Source organism: Myotis nattereri (assembly GCF_964212035.1).
Source record: "Myotis nattereri genome assembly, chromosome: 12".
NCBI lineage: Eukaryota > Metazoa > Chordata > Mammalia > Chiroptera > Vespertilionidae > Myotis > Myotis nattereri.
This window is the reverse complement of record NC_138087.1, coordinates 47966857-47984384: the sequence shown is the minus strand read 5'-3', so window position 1 is coordinate 47984384 and position 17528 is coordinate 47966857.

The following is a 17528-nucleotide window of genomic DNA, read 5'->3' as shown; positions in this document are numbered from 1 at the left end:
AGAGCATCAGCCTGCGGACTGAAAGGTCCCAGGTTCGATTCCGGTCAAGGGCATGTACCTGGGTTGCGGGCACATCCCCAGTAGGAGATGTGCAGGAGGCAGCTGATCGATGTTTCTCTCTCATCGATGTTTCTAACTCTCTATCTCTCTCCTTCCTCTCTGTAAAAAATCAATAAAATATATTTAAAAAAAAAAAAGAGAGACAGCCCAATTGTTTTATTGAGGTTATTCATACCCCCAAAGCAGGGGCCTACCTGCTTCCAATTTTTCAGTATTCCTGTGTGTTTTCAAAGTTTATTTTTATTTTTAAATCTTGGTAAATATAAGTAAAAATGTTTTTTTTAAGTAATTTATTTTCTTGTGAGTGATGTAGGGGAAAAAGTGCTTTCCTCTATTCTCAGGTTCCTCGGGGGCCTGCAAATTAACTGATAAATGATAGATTAACAGGAGAAAAGGCATACAATTTTTATAGATGTTAAGTCTAGTATGAATTCCATTTCATGATTTTTAATTTTATTTCAACTTTTCTTGTTTTACTTTATTTCTTTTTGATGATATTTATACTTTCTATTTCCTGTTGATCATTGTAAGTGCACTTATTTTTATTTGTATCATATTTTTCATTAAAATTAATTACATTTTAAGTGCATTCATGTTCTAATTTTTGTTTTCTGGCTTTTTTAACATTTCTTCACTTTTTTTGGAATTTTTATTAAAAGACTCGTTTTGGGTTGCTCTATTTTTGTTCTGTCTTCCACACCCCATTGTGTTTTTCACTTTCATTCTTGTTTATTTTCTATTTCTACCTACTGTAATGTGAGCTCCTTGAGGGCAAAGACCTTCTATTTCTTGTTCAGTGCCATATCCCTAGTGCCACAAATACATCTGAAACATGGTTAGAGATCAATCACAGTTATTTACTGAATAATAATAAATGCAAAAAACATGCTTTGCATAATAATGGTTATCTAGTCCATTAGCAAAATTTATCCCAAAAGGAGACTTGATATAGCACCCTTTCATTCTTATTCTCCCAAATTTTTAGAATAATTTCTCAATGAATTTATTAAATGTGACATCAGCCACATTTTGTCACATCTTACACCCATTTTCATGAGGAAATGCACAAATAATCTTTGGTATAAAATGCCTCACAAAAAAGTGTTATCTAGGATATAGGTTTAAAGACAGTTGAAAATGGTGCTTTCAGTAGTTGGTGGCCGACTTTTTTTTTTAACTTCTTGAGAGGTCAGGTATTAAGTCTTTATAGCAATGCATGTTTTATGTAAACTGGACTTAAACTTTTGTTGCATTCTTATATAAATACCTTCTATAATAATAAAAGCGTAATGTGCTAATTAGACCAGACAGCCGAATGACCTTCCAGATGTCCTTCCGGACATCCTTCCAGATTCTGGACAAAGCCGCCGCAGTGGGGGCTGAGGCAGAGGTGGTTAGGGGTGACCAGGCAGGCAGACAGGCAGAGTGGTTGGGGCAGTCGGGCAGGCAAGCAGGGGCATCAGGCAGGCAGGCAGAGTGGTTAGGGGCGATCAGGCAGGCAGGCAGGCAGGTGAGCGATTAGGAGCCAGTGGTCCCGGATTGCGAGAGGGATGTCCGACTGCCGGACATCCCCCAAGGGGTCCCGGATTGGAGAAGGTGCAGGTTGGGCTGAGGAGACCCCCCTCCCCCCATGCACAAATTTCATAAACCGGGCCTCTAGTTAATTATAAAAAGCATTATACATTGCTCTCAGGAGCTAATTGGAAAAAATGTGTGAGTCCTTATTAAGGAATAGGTTAAATCATGTATGCTACATCACTGGTTTGTATTTCAAATGTGTTTGTGATATTTTGCAAAGAAATGGCTTGAAAAAGGAAATAGAAGCCTTTGAAAACTAGGTTGCAAAGCCAAGAGGTTAAATTTGTAAAACTCGGTTATTTGTCTTAAAAATTATACTAATACTTAATCTCTTCTGACTTTAGATGATGACTGTGATAATAAAATTAAATAAATGTAAGTGCTTTGAACACAGCATGGTAAAAATGCATGTTATTACTAGTAGCTGCAACAAAATGATCACAGTAATATTGAGTTAGCTTTAGGATATTAAATAAAGACTATAATTCTATGGGTGGCATTTCCTTTCTGCCTCTTGTGAGATGATGTCATTGTTTTGAAGAACTAGAGGAGCCAAAACTCTCAAGATTCTCAGTGCATATTGGGTACCATTCAATGGGCTAACATTTGAGCGTGATAACCATTTGATGACTATAGTAATATTTCTCCTTATTACTTTCAATGGTAAAGTTAGTTTCCCTTTTGTAATTTAGCTTTAGGAATGCTGGTCGCAGTTGTGAAAGTGCCTCAAATTTCTATCCTTTTCTTCTCTCTGTCAGTATGTATTGAGTCTAAACTCATTACCAAGGGTTTTGAGCGAGAGTTCATATGCTTAGATTTGGTTTTGTAATTCAGATAATAATCAAGATGAAAAGGAGTTATTGATGAAAGTGTGAGTTAGAATGTATTATACTTGCAGGAAATTATCCAAATACAGACTGTGCCCTGGGCATTTAGAGAAGGAAAATCTCTGAGCTCTGTGCCTAAGAATTGCATTTTGTTTTAAAAATCTGGTTGACATTTCCATACAACCCAAAAACAAACCCCAAAATTTATTTCAGTAAATACCTGAAAAATGGTGAAAATGTCAAGTTTTAGTGACACTATAAAAGTGAATTTCTCCTTTTTTGTCCTGTGATAGTATGCCCACTGACAGACACACACATACTTACTGAGGCAATTAATAAGGGTAAGCTAAAGATGAAAATTAAAAAAAAATGTTCCTGTCAGGTGTTGCTTAGTGGTTGAGCATTGACCTATGAACCAGGATATCATGGTTTGATTTCTAGTGAGGGCACATGCCCAGGTTGTGGGCTCGATCCCCCATAGGGCCATGTAGTAGGCAGCTGGTTGATGATTTTCTCTCATCATTGATGTTTCTCTCTCTCCTTCTCTCTTCCTCTCTCTGAAAATAATAAAATCATATTTTACAAAATTAAAAATAAATCAATAAAAATGTTCCCTGAAGAGATCTAGGTAATATAAATGAAAGAAATTATAATTTAATAAGACAAACTTATTCAGCATCAGTAGTGTTGTATGTTAAAAAAGATGTTTGTTGTGATCATCTTAATAATGGAAATGTATGTGGTTTTAAAAAACTAATTTTTATTACAGAATAATTCTCTATTTCACTAACAACAGCATATTGCTATCTTCCCATAATCTCTGAAAAAAATTTGACATATGTTGTAGCTATGTAAGATTCTTTTTAAGTATATAATTAACTGGTCTTTAAGGTATTCACAGAGTCATGCAACACCACTGTCCCATTCCAAACATTTTCATCAGCCACAAAAGAAACTCCATTAGTAGTAACTTCCCATTTTCTTCTTCTTCAAGATACTAGCAATTACTAATCTGTTTCTCTATGGATTTGCCTACTCTGGACTTTTAGTAAAAATGGAATCATACATACATAGCCTTTTGTGACTCACTTCTTTAACTTCACATAATATGTCCAGTGTTCATCATTGAAATACTGATAGTATATATCAATATAGCATTTCTTTTTATGGCTGAATAATATTACCTATATAAATATGATTTATTTTATTTTTGATTATTATGAATAATGTTACTATTAGCATTTGTCTACTTTTTTTGTGTGTGAACATGTTTTCAGTTCACTTAGATATGTGTCTAGGAATAGATTTGCTGGGTCACATGGAAACACTATGTTTAATTTAACTTTTTGAAGAACCGCCAAACTCTTTTCCAAAGTGGTTGCATTATTTTACAGTTCCACAAACAACAAGATATGAAGGTTCTAGTTTCTCTACATCATTAACGACACTTGTCATTGTTTGTCTTTTTTATTTTAGTAATGATAGTGGATATAAAAAGGTATCTTGTGGTTTTGATGTATATTTCCATGAAAACTAATGATGTTGAGCCTTCCTTGAAGGAATATCTTCCTTAGGGAGATGTCTATTCAGATCTTTTGCTAGGGTTGTCTTTTAATGGTTGATTTGTAGGAATTCTTTATGTATTCTGCATATAAGACATTTATCAGTTACAAGATTTCTATATATTTTCTCTATGTGGATTTTCTTTTCATTTTCTCGATAGTCTGCTTTGAAGCACAAACGGTTTTAATTTTGGTAAAGTACAATTTGTCTGCTTTTCTTTTATTGCTTGTGCTTTTGGTGTCATATCCAATAAAACCATTGCCAAATCCAAGATTAGAGAGATTTACTTTGAAGTTTTTGTCTAAGAATTTATGGTTTTAGCTCTTACAGTTAGGTCTATGATCCATTTTAAGTTAATATTTATATATTGTCTGAGGTAAAGGTCCAACTTCATTCCTTTGCAGGCGAATATTCAGTTATTTCAGCACTATTCCTCTCAGCCACACCATTGTATTGACCTGTGAGCCTTGCCAAAAATCAATTGACTATAATGCTATAATGTAAAGAATTAGTCTGGAATCTAAATTCTTCTCTCTCTCTCTCTCTCTCTCTCTCTCTCTCTCTATATATATATATATATATATATATATATATATGCGCAAAGTGTCCCCGCGGGAGTTCAACTGGGAGACCAGGAGTTCCATCGCTCGCTATGATGTGCACTGACCACCAGGGGGTGGCGCAGAACGAAGGAAGGCCCCGGCCAGCAGCTAGAGAAGGAAGGCTCTGGCTGGCAGCCTGAGGGCCCCGATTTGCCCTGATCACCGGCCAGGCTGAGGGACCCTACCTGGCATGGATTTTGTGCACTGGGCCTCTAATATGTGTGTGTGTGTGTGTGTGTATACTGAGTGGCCAGATTATTATGACCACCTGACATTTGTAGGCAATTTAGCTATAATTTCGCACTGAAGTTGCTAGAGGGCCAGACCATTATAAATAGGAAAGCAGGTTGTTTACCACAACAGTAGAAGTGATTTTTTTCTGAAGATACGGGTAAATGACGTGATTTAACAGCCTTTGAACATGGGATATATTTGAACGTGAGTGGCCAGATTATTATGACCACCCCATCAGTACTTTGTTGGACCACCTTTTGCCTTCAATACTGCGATGATTCTTCTTGGCAGTGACTCCACGAGATGTTGAAAGGTGATGCGAGAAATCTGACACCATGCCTGATGAATAGCACTGTCCAGTTCTGTGAGATTTGATGGTGTGGAACCAGCTGCCTGATGGCTCTTTTAACTTCATCTTACATATGCTCAATTGGACTGAGAAATGGTGATTGTGGGGGCCACCTAAGCAAGGTAAAGTCTCCCTCATGTTCTTGAAACCACTCCTGCACAATACGAGCACCGTGGCATGGCGCATTGTCTTGTTGGAAGAAGCCATCTCCATTGGGATACGCCATCAACATGATAGGATGAACTTGATCAGCAACGATACTTAGGTATGTTGTGCTATTCAGATGTTGTTCCACATGAATTAAAGGGCCCACATCATGCCAGGAAAACATACCCCAAACCATAACACTATCCCCACTAGCTTGAAGGGTTGTACTCATGCATGTGGTGTGCATGCTTTCATGCTGTTTCTGCCAAATTCTCACTCTGCCATCTGCATGATGCAACTGGAAACGTGATTCATTGGACCACATGACTTTTTTTCAATGCTTGACTGTCCAATCCTTGTGTTCCTGTGTGAATTGGAGACGTTTTATCTTGTTAACTGCAGACAGCAAAGGTGTTCGAACAGGCCTTTGGCTTCCATATCCCATACGATGCAGTGTACGGCTAATTTGCCTACAAATGTCAGGTGGTCATAATAATCTGGCCACTTTGTGTGTGTGTGTGTGTGTATACACACACACACACACACACACACACACACACTAGAGGCCCAGTGCACAAAAATTTGTGCACTTGGGGGGGTCCCTCAGCCCGGCCTGTGCCCTCTCGCAGTCTGGGACCCCTTGGGGGATGTCCACCTGCTGGCTTAGGCTTGCTCCCTGGGGGATTGGGCCTAAGCTGGCAGTCAGACATCCCTCTGGCAGCCTGGGAGTCCTCGGGGGATGTCCACTTGCCAGCAGGGAGCAGGCCTAAGCTGCAGTTGGACATCCTTAGCGCTGCTGAGGAGGCGGGAGAGGCTCCCACCACCACTGCTGTACTGGCAGCCATCAGCCTGGCTTGTGGATGAGCAGAGCTCCCCTGTGGGAGCTCACTGACCACCAGGGGACAGCTCCTGCATTGAGTGTCTGCCCCCCTGGTGGTCAGTGTGTGTCATAGTGACCAGTCATTCCCAGTCGTTCTGCTGTTAGGGTCAATTTGCATATTACCCTTTTATTATATAGGATATGTGTGTGTATGTGTGTGTGTATATATATGTGTGTGTGTGTATATATATATATATATATCTCCTTATGTGAGTACCACATTGTCTTGACTACTGTAGGTTCATAATAAAAATTTCCCTAGCTTTATTATTGAGATATAATGAACATATAGGATTGTATAAGTTTAAGGCATAATAAATCATAATTTGATAGGTGTCTATATCGTGAAATGATTACCACAATACAGTTAAACATCCATAACCTCACATAATTACCATTTTCTTTTGTTGTGAGAACATTTAAGACCCTCTGTCTTAGCAACTTTAAGTATATAACACAGTATCACTAATTATAACTACCATTCTTTACATTAGACTCCCCAGAAGTTACTTACCTTATAACTGAAAGTCTATACACTTTGACTAACTTCTCTCCATTTTTACCAACTCCTAGGCCCTGCTAACCACTCTCTGTTTTTACCAAGTTATTCTCTGTTTTTAAAATTCAGCTTTTTAAAATTTATACAGTACTAGAAGCTCAGTGCACAAAAATTTGTGCACTCGGGTGGGGGATCCCTCAGCCCAGCCTGTGCCCTCTCGCAGTCTGGGACCCCTCGCGGTATGACCACCTGCTGGCTTAGGCCCACTCCCTGGGGATCGGGCCTAAGCTGGCAGTCAGACATCCCTCTGGCAGCCTGGGAGCCCTCGGGGGATGTCCACTTGCCAGCGGGGAGCAGGCCTAAGCTGCAGTTGGACATCCTTAGCGCTGCTGAGGAGGCAGGAGAGGCTCCCACCACCACCACTGTACGGGCAGCCGTCAGCCTGGCTTGTGGTTGAGCAGAGCTCCCCCTGTGGGAGCGCACTGACCACCAGGGGACAGCTCCTGCATTGAGTGTCTGCCCCCTGGTGGTCATTGTGTGTCATAGTGACCAGTCATTCCCAGTCGTTCTGCTGTTAGGGTCAATTTGCATATTATTCTTTTATTATATAGGAGTGCCTGGCCAGCCTGGGTGAGGAGCTGATGGCTGTTTGCAGGCTGGCCACAGCCCCTTCAGTGTGGGAGTCCCCACTGGGGTGCCTGGCCATCCTAGGTGAGGGGCTGAGGGCCATTTGCAGGCTGGCCACAGCCCCTTCAGGTTGGGTGGTCCTGCTAGGGTGCCTGGTCAGCCTGGGTGAGGGGCTGATGGCTGTTTGCAGGCTGGCCACAATCCCCAGCCACCCAAGCTCCCAGTGGAGGCTGGCTGGAAGCAGGTATCTGGGATTTGTTTATCCTCTATAATTGAAACTTTGTTGCCTTTAGTGGAGCCCACAGCCAGATCAAGGCTGGCGGGAAGCTTGGCTTCCTCCATTGCCCAGGCAACCAAGCCTCCTGCTTGCTCCAGCTCCATGGCTGCCGGCCGCCATCTTGGTTGGGTTAATTTGCATATATTCACTCTGATTGGCTGGTGGGTGTGGCTTAGGGCAGAGTGAAGGTATGGTCAATTAGCATCTTTGTCTTTTATTAGTGTAGATTAGTCTTTCTTTAACTTATTTTACTTAGCATAATGCCAACAAGGTCCATCTGTGTTGTTGCTAATGGCAAGATTTCTTTCTGTTTTATGGCTGACTTTAAAATCCATTTATCCATTGATGGACACTTAGGTTGTTTCCATTCTTGTGAATAATGTTGCATGAAACATTGTGAACTATGGGTATGGTTACAGTGAATAATGCTGTAATGAATATGGGAATACAGATGTCTCTTTAAGATTGTGGTTTTTTTCTATTAGGAAATATATTGGAAGTAGGGTTGCCGGATCATATGGTGATTCTATTTTTAATTTCTTGATCAACTTCTACCCTGTTTTCTCTAGTGACTGTACCAACTCACAGTCCCACCAACAGTGCATCAGGGTTTTATTTTTTCCTCATTATTTCCAGCATTTGTTACTTCTTGTCTTTTTAATAACATTCTAACAGATGTGAGGCAATATTTCTTGGTTTTGATTCTCACTTTCTTGATGATTAGTGATGTTGAGCATCTTTTCATGTACTTGTTGGCTATATGTAAGTGTTCAGTCCTATGACTCCTGGAACAACATAGATAGAGGCTGATGCATAGAATTGCACACATGCCTTATACTCACAGTATTAGGGGCCCGTAGACCCAAGTATTTATTACTATTTTCATTGCCTCTGGCATGGTGTTGTTCAATTACAGTAGGAAGACATGATTTTATAGGAAGGGCATTTCTAGGGAAAAATGCTATATGATCTGATGATTTGATGGTGTGGAAATATCACAGTATAAAGTAGATAGATGTCTAAATAAATTTTTAGACAACTAATAACTCTAGGCAAAAAACAGAGTTGTATAAGAAAAGCAATGTAATATTAGTAAACTAGTTGGTTCAGCAATAAACTATCTAGGCAGCAGTAAAAATGTAAATAGTAAATTTTAATTTCAGCAAAAGTAAATCTAATTATACCTGTAGAAAGGAGGGGAGTAAGTGGAAGTGATAGTATAACAAATTTAATGTCTTTCATAATAAGAAATAAATAATGCCTAAAGTTTGTACAGAGCAAGATATAAGAGTTTCATCATGTTAATTGTCCGTAAACGGATAATATATAAAAAAAACCTAAAGAATCTAAAAGGAGCAACTCTGAGGACAAGGATTGGGTTGGAAGGGATGGGCAGAGGCCAGCTGCTTTTTATTGTGAGCTTTAAAAACTCTTTAACTTTCTAAACTTCCTATAGCTGTTTCTTATTGTAAGCCTTATAGAACAATTTCATTACATAAAATAAAATTTTAAAAATCCACCGTAATGTATATTCATTTCTGCCATACTGCAATTTGAGTTTTTGGTGGACTCATTTTCATCATCATTATTAGCATTATCATCATCATAAATAATATCTGTATAACAACCCAAATACATAAAATTTTCCACATTTGTCTTTTCTGTTCATCTTCATTAATCTGTAAGGTGGAACATTATTCAATAACTCCAAGTTTTACCAATAAAGAAACTTAGATAATGTGATTTGCCCCGAGTTAAAGAATTAGTAAATGTAAGTCAGTAAACAGCAAATGAGAAGCCCCAAATTCAGAAATTCTGTTTCCCAGCCCTGAGTTCTTTTTTTCATAACGATGTCCAGAATCTTTCCCTGGTTACATAAAAATTAATAGCTGTATTTTAATTTACCTTGGAAAAGTGTAAGAGGAACTTTTTATAGTTATTATGCTAGAACCTCAAAATATTATCCAGTTCTAATGGGTAAAAAAAAAAAAAAAAAAGGAAAAAGCGTTTAAAATTTTTTCTTATATCTTTTTTTCTTAATTCTCTCCAAAAATTCTTGCCATAGAAGCACGCTGTTGATTGATGTTATTGATTTGTAAAAAAAAAAAAAAAAAAAAAAAAAAAAAAGCACTTTTGAGAACTTCATTATTTCTACTAATACGACCACTATTAATAACAACAATAAACACGTTGTGCCCTTCTCCAGTGCCTCTTGTCCAGGGATCTCAGGATGCTTTTCAAATATTAATTAAAAATCCTCTCATCATCCCTGTGACTTCCTAGGGCAAGGAGAGAGGAGGAAATCGTATCGGCTCTGACATTAATTAAGCTCTCCCTTGGCTTGAAAACTAGGCAAATAGCATTTCTCCCCCCCATTAACAAACAAGCTGGCTCTCAGTGATGGTTATCACAGATGTTCACAAGTGAGAAGAGAGATTACTTCTGCGGGGCACTGAGGAGGAGGACTGCCATACTTGCTAGACTCGGCTGTGCAGGGTTTCCTTTCCAAACCTGGATAACCAGCAGCAGCACCTTAGGGGCTTTGCAAATACACCTGTGTCTGGGCCGTTTATACTTCTTCTGAGAGTTCTGATTTAGTACATAAGGAGGATGGCCCAGGAATCTGTATTTTAAAGAAGTTTTCAATACAGTTTGAGAATAATCACCTCTAGTTGGCATTTTTTGTTATAGGTTTCTTTATATATTGCAACATTCGTAGACAGATACATGTTTGTTGGTTTACACATACCTTACATGTTTCTAGGAATACAAATAAATGAAGCAAATATTAAAAGTGCCTTTTCCTGTTTTTTTTTTTTTTTTTTCCTTCTTCCCAGTTAATAGCTTGGTGTATGCATGCCTCGACCAGAGTTTTCCAAAATGTGTCTTTAGATTTTTAAAATAAATCTAAAATACCTGGGGAACCTGGTTAATAATATAGATGTGTTGGAATACATAGTTCCTACCTACATTTATATTTATTTCTTGAAGATAAAATTTTTTCCTGTTTCAAAGAAAAAATGAACAATAGTATGTTAGAGGCCATAAAAGTAGTGAAGTCATGGACCCATAGTCCCTCAACACGGTGAATATAAGGCATGTATAAATATTGTGCATCAGCTTCTGTGTATCTTATTCCAAGAGTCATAAAACTTTAGGACTGGTAAGCATTTTGGGGACAATTTATTCTTACCATACTCATTACATAGAAGTAGGGAAACTGAGTCTCAGAGAGTTCATTCTCCTACAAATTGTCATGTAGCCCCTTGTAGTGGAGAGAGACCTGAACACAGGTTGCACAGCTTAGCGTCCAGGGCTCCTTCTACATCGAGAGAAGGACACACAGACCACCTCAATGTAAATTTCTTTCTTGTTTGTTATCCTGCTTTAAATCCCTTGTTTTTCACCATGTGCAGGAATGGGGAACCTTTTTTTGTACCAAGGGCCATTATAATCATTCATGGGCCATACAAAATTATCAACTTAAAAATGAGCCTGCTATATTTGGTCAGACATTTAATTAACTCACCCCTAATGTCCTGGCAGGGCCAGACAAAATGATTTTGCAGGCCAGACGTTCCCCACCTCTGATAGGGAGAAGCCTTATAGGGAAAACGTTACTCTCTCAATCTCTGATAGGTAAGAAAAAGAAATAAACTGAGATGAAATTTGCCTTACTGGTGTACTTCCTTCCTTATTTTGGATCTTTTTGTTCTTATCCTCTGGCTTCTATAGGTGACCCTGCTTCTATAGGTGACCCTGCTGGTGGAATGACATTGGCCAGCAGATGGGCAAGTGGCAATTCAGAAGAGTAGAGACGTTTGGGTGTAATATAATGGTAGTCTAGATTTCATATCTAATGCTTTAAAAGAGTTTCACAGACTCCTAATTGTGCTCAGAATATTCCCTGAGACAATTCTGTTAGCCCCACTGTTATAGGTGGAGATACAGGGTCAGTTATTCATTCTTTATGATACAGCATATCATTAGCAAAGCTAGAACTGGTGATCCCTTAACCTCATGGACAATTGGCCACCTGCTTTAGTAGCCTGTGGTCTTGCATTGATGATGATGGTGAGTGGCAGGAGGCTTTGGGTGTAGATGGGTATATAGTGTTTGGGTAGGAAGCACCCTATTTTGCTTGTCTTAAGGAGGATGATAAAGAGGGAAATGTGCTAATTAATTAGGGAACTGAATGGAAGTAACTTATCAATATCATCCTTGTAAGAATATTGTGGGCAATCCTATCAGTTATGTTTTACAGATGAAAAGAACTATGGCTCAGAGAATACGCATCTTGCAGAGCTGTGAGTGGAATTGAATATATACATATTTTCACTTTTGTGCTTTCTTAATACCTGGAAAAATATTTGCTCACAAAACAAGGACGATGTCTCTTACTTCAGAGTCCGAGCTCTCCTTGTCTTCCTTACTGCCTGCCCACACACAGTTTTCTTAGGTTGTTGAAGTAAATAGAACCAACTTTCTTTCATTCAATTGCATTAGCACTGACAGCAGTGAATTGTTCAGAAAAAAAGAATTCAATAATGAGTGTTTTCCATCTATTTCAGGATAAAAAACAAGCAAAGCAAAACACTAGTATCTCCAGTAGAGGCCTGTGGCCTGGTGTCCTGAGCTCAGGTCCACCCTTCAGTAGTTCGTGGATTTCTCTTCTCGGCCAGACCGCTGCTTTTGGTGAACAGAGGGTGAGTCAGTCATTCTGTGCCTTCCTTTCTCCTCCGGCAAAGCAGGGTAATTAGTGTTTGTCTCCATCTATGTCAAGGGGGTGTGGTGAGGGTAACCTCATAATTATGAGGTTCTAGGTAAATATAAAAACCCCAAATGACAGTTATCTGACCACTCATCCCAGGTTGGAGATTGGCTTGTTGGGCTGGAGAATTTGCAGTCCAGCAAATGCTTCTCACTTGGTGGTTTGTAAGTCTGGAATGTGAGAGCTGGAAGAAATTCCTAGAGATTACCTAGCATGAACCCTGCAGTTTTCAGCTGGGGAAATAAACCTGGGGCAATGCAAGGATTTTATGAAGTTACATAGTGAGTTTGAGGCCAACAGGGATTAGAACCTGGGTCTCCTGGCTCCTGCCTTAGGCCTCCCTTTCCCTCCTCTGTCTTTGACTGTTATTTTTGGGGAGGATTATGACCCCTGTCTGGAGAGAGTGGCTACAGATGAACGTAGGCCTGGGATGCGACAACTGCCAGAGGCTGCCTTTCAGGTCGGACACACACCATTCACTTTCAGCTGAAAAACCTCATTCAAATACAACCGGGTGAGCCAGTGAAACCAGATGGGTAATTGCCTGGAGTGTGTAGGGAGATGGTGGAGAGTGTGGTTCACTGAGTACCCAAGGAGGTTTGGCACATTATCATTTCCAGCCATCCAGAATGTGAATGGCCAAACCCCAGTGGTCTAATCCTGTCAGATTAGTTTTATTTAACAGAGCCATGCCTCTGAGCTAAGCCGTGCTCTGGACTTTGTTACACAGAAACTTGCGGAGATGAAAATTCTTTGGGGAAGTTGGAAAGATAGATATTTAAGAAACTGTGAAAGTAGTTGTATTATCATCTTTATGAGAAAAATCACTGAACCTGGTTTAATTCCTCCCTCCCTCCCTTCTTTGCTTTTTTTCATTCATTCCTTCTCTCCCCCCCCCCCCCCACACACATCTTCCTTCCCTCCTCACATAGTTACTTAGTGTCTGCTATGCTCTAGGGCAGCGATTTTCAACTGGTGTGCCACAAGAATTTTTAAAACATGCAATACCTGACTATTTAGTCAGGGGCACCGACCTCTTTTTCTTTAGATTGTAAAAAAGAAAAAAATAATGACAACAGCCCACCCAACGTCAGCCATCTACTGTAAATGAATCGAAATTATACCTACTTTTTTTGGTCAGATCAGCAAAAATATATTTTTTGGTGTGGGGCAGAATTTTAGTAATTAGTTCATGTGTACCGTGAGATGAAGAAGGTTGAAGATCGCTGCTCTAGATAGTCTAGAGTCTCTAGATATAGTGGTGAAAAAGATCTACGAGGTCTTTGGCCTGTAGAGAGCTGACAGGTGAAAGAAGCACGTAAACAGTTACAACAGAAAAATGGCAAAAGAGGGTTTTGGAGAGCAATCAGCAGAGCAATGAAGAAACTAAAGCCGGGTGGTACGTTCCGGGCTGAAGGAGCCTCCGGGAGGTGGAGTTTGAGCTGTGAGAGGAAAGAGCCAGCCACGCAGATGTGGGAGCATCTTCCCTGAAGAGGCAATAATAAGGGCAGAGGCTTTCTGGGAGGTGGAGTTTGAGCTGTGAGAGGAAAGAGCCAGCCACGCAGATGTGGGAGCATCTTCCCTGAAGAGGCAATAATAAGGGCAGAGGCTTTCTGGGAGGTGGAGTTTGAGCTGTGAGAGGAAAGAGCCAGCCACGCAGATGTGGGAGCATCTTCCCTGAAGAGGCAATAATAAGGGCAGAGGCTTTGAGGCAGAGAAAGTTTGGTGAGTTCGAGGAATAAAAGCAAAGTAATTGGGTCTGAGTAAAATGAGCTAGGGAGAGAGTGGTCAGTCCTAAGGCCGGAAGGTGGAACTGAGAACTGGGTTGTATCATACTTCTTTTTGTAGGTGGTGTCAAGGACTTGGTTGTGTGTGTGTGTGTGTGTGTGTGTGTGTGTGTGTGTGTGTGTTGAAGGTGTGTTTGGTTCCATGAGAGGATCTATATTTTAAAAAGAGAGTTCAGATTTTTGTGTGGAAGCAAAGCAACCAGGTAGGAGACCACAGCAATCATGTAGGTTATTATGATTGCAACTGGAAATGTCTGATGCAGGAGATATAAAAATGAGTGGGAGGATTTAAAATCTGTTTTGGAGGTGAATCTGATGTAACTTGTTAAGGGATTAAGTGTAAGTGAGGAGGGATGAAAGGAGATGATGAATCAAAATGATGTTAAATATTGTACCTGAGCACCAGGTGGTTGGTAGAGATACGAGAGTGGGGTGTGTCCTAAGGTGCATGTTTGGGATAAAGTTAAGGAAATCAAAGTTCTGTTTAGCCATATTAAGAGTAATAAAATGATTTATATATTGAAATGGAAATGTCGAGTCATAGAATTACAGTTAATTATAACTTAGAGTTTAGATATTAATGAAGAGGTCAGTGATGGAGATATAAATCTGATAGTCTTCCCCAGATGGTATTTAAAATTATGGGAATATATACAAGTTCATGAATTTGAGTAAGATGAAGAAAGATAAGTACCAAATAAATATGAAAACATGGTAGACTTTGGTGAGGAGTCCTGATAAACTTGACAAGTAGAATCACTTGTGTGGCAAATATAATGGGCTATGGAGAAATGCATGGCAAGAAATGGAGACTGGGACCCTTGGATTTAAACAACATGGCTATTGATGACTTCAAGAATGTCAACTGGAGTAAGGTATGAAGAAAAAAGCCAGGGACTGACATTTTCAATTAATGACATAGCAAGACCAGAATATCGGTAGGGAACACCAAAACAAAAATAACAAAAAAAAGTTAGTGGCTGTAGCTGGTTTGGCTCAGTGGATAGAGTGTCGGCCTGAGGACTGAAAGGTCCCAGGTTCGATTCCAATCAAGGGCACATGCCTGGGTTCCAGGCTCGGTCCCTAGTTGGGGGCATCCAGGAGTCAGCTGATCAATGATTCTCATCATTAATGTTTCTATCTCTCCCTCTCTCTTCCTCTCTGAAATCAATAAAAATATATTTTAAAAACCTTCTGAAAAAATTTAGTGGTTAGTAAAGGCTGGGAGCACAAATATCAAAGGAGCACTGGCTTGGAGATACAGTAAAAGTGATGCACATCATATCCACATATGATCTTGTTAATGACCAGCTTCTTTTTGGTGCATTCAAATGATTTTAAAAAATGGATTTATGTACATAAAGACAGTCCCTACCATTAAAAGTCTTAACAAATGTCATTTCTGTAAGATGTCCTTGAAGCATTATAATTTGACATCAAATGATAATGACATTCTAATTTCCTAAGCTGTAAATGCCTTTAATTCAATAAACTCCCAAATTAATGAGTTAGTTAAAATATTTAGTGCAGTTATTTCATGTAATAACTTTCTTTCTGTTGACATCAGGAAGTATTTTTCCTGATTAAAAAATACCCAGTATGAGTCTGTATGCTATATACAATGTATTGTTTCTTGATAACAGTGCTGACCTACCTCTGATTAAAGCTGATACCTTAGAAATAGGTCAGTGATTGCATGGATCAGATACTGTCTCCTGTACTATCAATTCAATATATCTGCTTTTCACTAAAGTAAGAAAGTGAATTCTGTTTAATGCAGTCTTTTACTAGACTAGCAAGCTGCTTAGCATGTCAGTCTCATAAAAATCCAATCTCTTTGCAATAAGGAGCAGCTCTCCAATATTGTAACAGCTACAGGGGTACAATAAAGGATGGTACAATTATATTTTCTTACCGGGGGTGACCTCTAGTGTGAAATGATGGCATTTTAGCATTCCTTGGGGTTTGAATTATCAGCACTTTACCAATTATGACAATTTTTCTTTTTTGTCCTCAGATCACAGGTAATTTGTCTTGGTGGTGTTTTCTTAAGCTATTTGATTTTTAAAGTCAAGACATTTATCTCATTGGTTTTTTTTTCACTTGCCTTCAGGTCTCTACCTAGAGGTCTTTACAATTTATTTAGTAGATGAGAGATCTGTCCCATATTGCTTATCTTCGCCTCTTTGATTTCATTCTCAAGCTCACAAGTGTCACACTTCAGTAAATTTATATTTTTCCTTCCTGTGCCATTTCTTAAGTTATTGCCTATAACTTCCAACCCCACACTTCTATACTCTATCTGTGCTGCTGGGGCTGAGACTCTGCAAATGATAGTTGTTTAGCCAGATGCTTCTATATCAGACTCTGCCAATAAGGGGCACTAGCGGGGCTGGAAGAAGAAGAAGAAGAGATTTGCTCCTTCTTGTCTGCTTCCTGTTCCTATGAGCATCTCCCCAGCAAGTTTCTTCTCCCAGGCAGCAGCAGTTCCTTCCTGTAGAAGCAACTGAATTCATTTGCAATTTTTTTTTCAACACCAGCTAAACAGGGCCTCTCCCTTTTCAGCATCTGAGTGTTAGCTCCATGAGGCCCTTCTTTTAAACTTCCAAGTTTTGATACTTTCAACCTGTTTCTTTTCTCTCCCAGGCTACTACCTTCAGTCACCACGTCTTTAATACCCTAGGATTATCTTCTTACGTTTTTAGTTATCTAGTTACAACTTCACTCCTAATTAATATTCTTTATTAAATCTCTCTGTTAAAATAACTGGTTTGGTTTCTAGTTCCTGGCTTGCCCATGACTGCTACGCTGCCTCAGCTATTCATTTATAAATACACATGCAATAAAATCACACATTTACTAATAGTCTCAAGTCCTTACTTCCAGGTTAATAGTTATTTTCAATGTGAAAGGCAGTATGTCTTGGTAGAAAAAGATATAGGCTGTTGAATTAGACCAGGGTTGAATTCCTAGTCTTTTTTTTTTATCAAGTATTTTTTTTTTTTGATTTATTGCTTAAAGTATTACAAAGGGTATTACATATGTGTCCATTTTATCCCCCCGCCCTAGGAATTCCTAGTCTTTATAACTGTTTGAAACATGTCGAGCCTCAGTTTTATTATCTGTGTAGGAGGAAGTACTCTTGAAAGGGTTTCAGGAGATAAACATATAAACCCCTTAGGACAGTGCCTGATACAGGAGAAATGATAATTGATAGCTATTTTAAAAAGTTTTAATCCTTTTTTTTTTTTGGAGAATATTAAGAAGACTATATTCTTCAAGGCAATTAAAACAAGGCAAACAAACCCAAAGGAAAGATATAGACAA